Source organism: Aptenodytes patagonicus, chromosome 1 (assembly GCF_965638725.1).
Source record: "Aptenodytes patagonicus chromosome 1, bAptPat1.pri.cur, whole genome shotgun sequence".
Taxonomy (NCBI): Eukaryota; Metazoa; Chordata; class Aves; order Sphenisciformes; family Spheniscidae; genus Aptenodytes; species Aptenodytes patagonicus.
The window spans coordinates 190,888,693-190,894,692 of NC_134949.1; positions in this window are offsets into that span (position 1 = coordinate 190,888,693).

Here is a 6,000-nt window from a genome sequence, read left to right on the forward strand (position 1 = left end):
AGCAGCCTGATCCACCTGCTGGTTGTTTTGATGTTCTTCAGTGGCCCGACTCTTGGGTATGTGAGCATCTACGTGATGGACTTTTACAACCAGGTTCTCCACCCGGGCAGCAATATCTTGCCACAATGCGGCAGCCCAGATGGGTTTGCCTCTGTGCTGCCAGTTGCTCCGCTTCCATTGCTGCAACCACTCCCACAGGGCATTTGCCACCATCCATGAGTCAGTATAGAGATAGAGCACTGGCCACTTTTCTCGGTCAGCAATGTCTAAAGCCAGCTGGATGGCCTTTACTTCTGCAAATTGGCTCGATTCACCTTCTCCTTCAGCAGTTTCTACAACTTGTCGCATAGGACTCCATACAGCAGCTTTCCACCTCCGATGTTTTCTCACAAGACGACAGGACCCATCAGTGAACAGGGCATATTGCTTTTCATTTTCTGGTAGTTCATTATACATTGGGGCCTCCACAGCACGCGTTACCTCCTCCTCTGGCAATATTCCAAAATCTTTGCCCTCTGGCCAATCCATGATCACCTCCAAAATTGCTGGGCGACTGGGGTTTCCTATTCGAGCCCGTTGTGTGATCAATGCGACCCACTTACTCCATGTACCATCAGTTGCATGATGTGTATAGGGGACCCTCCCTCTGAACATCCAGCCTAGCACCGGCAGTCGGGGTGCCAGGAGGAGCTGTGCTTCAGTGCCGATCACTTCTGAAGCAGCTCGAACCGCTTCATATGCTGCCAATATCTCTTTTTCAGTTGGAGTCTAGCGGGCCTCGGATCCTCTGTATCCCCGACTCCAAAACCCTAGGGGTCGACCTCGAGTCTCCCCTGGTGCTTTCTGCTGGAGGTTCCAGGTAGGGCCATTCTCCCCGGCTGCGGTGTAGAGCACATTTTTTACATCTTGTCCTGCCCGGACTGGCCCCAGGGCTACTGCATGAACTATCTCCTCTTTAATGTGTTCAAAAGCTTGTCGTTGCTCAGGGCCCCATTTGAAATCGTTCTTCTTTCGGGTCACTTGATAGAGAGGGTTTACAATCAGACTGTAATTTGGAATGTGCATTCTCCAAAAACCCATGACGCCTAAGAAAGCTTGTGTTTCCTTTTTGCTAGTTGGTGGAGACATGGCTGTTATTTTGTTGATCACATCCATTGGGATCTGACGACGTCCATCTTGCCATTTTATTCCTAAAAATTGGATCTCCTGTGCAGGTCCCTTGACCTTCCTTTGTTTTATGGCAAATCCGGCTTTCAGAAGGGTTTGGACTATTTTCTTCCCTTTCTCAAAAACTTCTCCTGCTGTGATGCCCCGTACAACAATGTCATCAATATATTGCAGGTGTTCTGGAGCCTCACCCTGTTCTAATGCAGTCTGGATCAGTCCATGGCAAATGGTAGGGCTATGTTTCCGCCCCTGGGGCAGTCGATTCCATGTGTACTGGACACCCCTCCAAGTGAAAGCAAACTGTGACCTGCACTCTGCTGCCAAAAGGATTGAGAAAAATGCATTAGCGATATCAACTGTGGCATACCACTCGGCTGCCTTTGACTCCAGTTCATATTGAAGTTCTAGCATGTCTGGCACAGCAGCACTCAGCGGTGGCGTGACTTCATTTAGGCCACGATAGTCTACTGTTAGTCTCCACTCTCCATTAGACTTCCGCACTGGCCATATGGGACTGTTAAAGGGTGAGCGGGTCTTGCTGATCACTCCTTGGCTCTCCAGTTGACGAATCAGCTCATGAATGGGAATCAAGGAGTCTCGGTACGATATTGCCGCCGGTGCACTGTGGTGGTAGTGATTGGCACCTGTTGGTCTTCGACCTTCAGCAACCCCACAACAGAGGGGTCCTCCAAGAGACCAGGCAAGGTGGACAGCTGTTTAATTTCCTCCATCTCCAAGGCAGCTATACCAAAAGCCCACCAGTACCCTTTTGGGTCCTTGAAATACCCTCTCCTGAGGTAGTCTATGCCAAGGATGCACGGAGCATCTGGGCCAGTCACAATGGGGTGCTTCTGCCACCCGTTCCCAGTTAGGCTCACTTCAGCTTCCAATACAGTTAGCTGTTGGGATCCCCCCGTCACCCCAGAAATACAGATGGGTTCTGTCCCTATATATCTTGATGGCATTAGGGTACACTGTGCACCGGTGTCTACCAGAGCCTTATACTTCTGTGGGTCTGACGTGCCAGGCCACCGAATCCACACAGTCCAGTAAACCCGGTTGTCCCTTTCCTCCCCCTGGCTGGAGGCAGGGCCCCTCTAATCCTCATCACAGTACTCATTTCTCATTTCTTGTACGTACGGGTCAGAAGTTTCTTCATTAAGATCAAGAGTAAGATCATCCCTTCTACTCTGTCTGGGGAACTTCCCACTGGAAACTGGAGCAGCAATTTTCCTGGAAGAACCCCCTTCTGTGATTGTTTTTCCTTGCAATTGACGTACCTGTGCCTCTAGGGCTGAGGTAGGTTTTCCATCCCACTTCCTCATGTCCTCTCCGTGGTCACGCAGGTAAAACCATAGGGTGCCCCGTGGTGTGTACCCTTTACATTCTCTCTCTTGAGCAAAAGAACGCTTACTTCTAATAGCCGAGATACTGGTCCGTACAGGTGAGGAGTAGGACCTATCCTCTCTGAGTTGCTGGATCTCCCGGGACAGTTTCTCCACAGCCGAGACGATGGAGGAAGAAAGACTTTCCTCGTATTGCCGGAGTTGACTAGCCAATTCATCCACTGTTTGTTCCTCTCCATCTTTCCAGGTCATCACTGCCAATGAATTGGCGTATGACGATGGTGAGCTCCTTATAAACTTCCGCCACATGGGTCGTGTGCACTTGACTTCGTCTGGATCTTTGGATAGTTGGAGTGGCCGCAGTGCATGTCGCCAGGGTCTGAGTGGCCGCAGTGCATGTCGCCGGGGTCTGAGTGGCCGTAGTGCATGTCGCTGGGGTTGGAGTGGCCGTAGTGCGTGTTGCCCGGGTTTGAGTGGCCGCAGGGCCTGTTGCCGGGGTCTGAGTGGCTGCACGGCCTGTCGCTGGGGTCGGAGTGGCCGCAGGGCGCGTTGCCCGGGTCTGAGTGGCCGCAGTGCGTGTCGTTTTACTGTCAGAGCCAGAGACCTTCCCTTCCCTTTGAGGGCACTGAATGGTGTTGAACAGGGCTCGGTAGGCATGGGCCAGGCCCCAGCACGTTGCAATGATCTGCATCTCTGTGGAGTTGCCAGGGTGACAGCATACTTTGTCCAAATATTCTACTAACTCTTCAGGATTCCGCAGTTGCTCAGGGGTGAAGTTCCAAAACACTGGGGGTGCCCATTGGCCTAGGTACTTGCCCATCTTGTCCCACACACCCTGCCACTCATAACTATTCGGCTTTGGGGCAGATCTCTGGATGATATTCTTAAATTGCTTACCAACTTTAGACAAAACCGAAACAATATTCCCAAGAAGTACCAATAGAAGTATCTTAACTGCCCAAGGATGTTCAAAAGACTGAAAAGTTACTGTAATGAAGGAGGAAACATCATAGAAGAAGGTAGTGACACTGCCATTCTGTATTTCCTCCGTAAAAATCTCTCAGAAAAGTTACTGTAATTGCTAGTTGTCTCCACGAAATGATCTCCGTGGTACAGTAACGGCTTCATTGTGAAACCTACATACCACGCTAACGTCAAGGTCAATGTTCTAAAAACAAACCTCACAAGCGAAACATCACTACTCACTGCAGACCACAGCAAACTGCAAAAAACAACACCAATCTAACATGTACAGCAGAAAAAAGAGCACGATGCAGATTATACAAATCAATATCGAGAACAGAGAAACCAACATTGTGATCCACAACTACTAACAGATATAAGTTCCTTAATACACTCCGGTTAATCTGTTATTATCTCAAACCCTTCGAGCCCCACGTTGGGCGCCAAAAAGGACTGTCGTGGTTTAACCTCAGTCAGCAACTGAGCACCACGCAGACGCTCGCTCACTCCCCCCCACCCGGTGGGATGGGGGAGAGAATTGGAAGAGCACAAGTTAGAAAAAAACTCGTGGGTTGAGATAAAAACATTTTAATAATTGAAATAAAATGATGATGATAATAATAATAATAATAATAATAATAATACACAAAGCAAGTGATGCACAGTACAATTGCTCACCACCTGCCGACCGATGCCCAGCCAGTCCCCGAGCAGCGGCCCCCCCGGCCAGCTTTCCCCAGTTTATGTACTGAGCATGACGTCACATGGTATGGAATGTCCCTTTGGCCAGTTTGGCTGTGCCCCCTCCCAGCTTCTTGTGCACCCCCAGCCTTCTCAGTCGGTAGAGCATGGGAAACTAAAAAGTCCTTGGCTAGTGTAAGCATTACCTAGCAACAACTAAAACATCGGTGTGTTATCAACTTTGTTCTCATCCTAAATCCAAACCACAGCACTGTACCAGCTCCTAGGAAGGAAATTAACTCTATCCTTGCCGAAACCAGGACATGAGGTTAGTCATAAACACTGTATACATGAGTCAGGGCTACTTGGTCATACAGCAAGGGATTGAATTATAGCTCTTTCTTTTAATTAGCTATATAAATAAGAGAGATCACCATTGTCAGATTTGACCTAAATTGATAATCCAGTTAAAAACATTACTACAGACAACTAACAGACAAATACAGAAATATATGCACTCAAACATCTAGACAATCTTCATGTACCACCATTAAATTATGCAACCAGGGCAAAAGCTGATTCCTGAATGAGCTATATTGTTAGTATCAATATTGCTGTCACATGCAAAGCATCATAAGTTCATGGGACAGAGGTGATTCCAAAATAAATGTAAGAAGAAAGCTTTGAGAGGACATGGTAGAAAAAGAAAAATGTTATTTTTTAATTACTTTTTAACAAAAGCAACACATTTCTTTTCAAAGATCTTTCCTGAAGATTTAGTTGTTTTCACTTAGTGATTATCTGGCTAATCCATTAACTCACTTTATGTGCAGAGGGGGAGTGCAAAATTCCTATTCTTTTAATTTGCTAATCTAATGTATGATTCATCTCACTAACTTTAGAGCACCTAAAAGTCATTCATTTCAGTCTACAGTCATCACATAGTTTCTTTCTAGAGTCAATGGAGAGGAATTGGCATCATCACAGAGTGATTAATCTGCTCTAACTTCGGTGTCTAAAATAGGTGAAAGAATCACCCTCTGGAGGTGCCTGCTTTTCTATATCATCTGTAAAGACACCTCCAGTAAGTCGCTAACAATAGACATCTAACTTTGAAAAGCTTACATTTAAATCTGATCAATTCCATCTCAACTGATTTTTCTCTTAACAAACCATGATTACTTGAATGGTATTTCCACTGATGTCTAGGGTAAAGTGTTCTTTGTTTCAGCATCACAAATCAGTCAGATTCCCATTTTGCCATTCTGACCTACAAAGAATCATGCTGTATTTGTAGTGGAGAATGATGCTCAGCATTGAGGAAGGGTGGAAGAGCTGATGCGAGGTTACTAAATCTTTGTAGAGGAGGCTGAAGCATTTACCTGCCAGAAGTTCTTTTTCACTGTTCGACTGCACTTTACTGATTGGCAAGTACTTGCATTTCCTGATTACTTCTGATTCAGATTGCCACACAGAGGATTATTTTTCTCTTTTTCTTTCCTGATACAACTGATGGGGTTTTTTTACAATGTTCTGCCTGGCCTTTTTTGCCTTGTGTTCAGCTTCAGTTTTGTGAGTTCATCTATGGCATCCCCAGATCACATATATGATACTATTTGTCCCATGTTACACAAAATATCCTAAATTCAGGTTTCTTTCCAACATTCTTCTCTTTGGGACACTTGCAGTTTCTATACTACTCTTCTACACTTGCAGCCTTTGGGACACTAGACTTAAACTCTGCCTCTGAGATTTTTGCTTTTTTTTTGCACTTTTTTTTCCCTTTACAATACATAAGAAATTCCTGATATTCACACATTATTTTGAGCATTGGAAGCAAGAG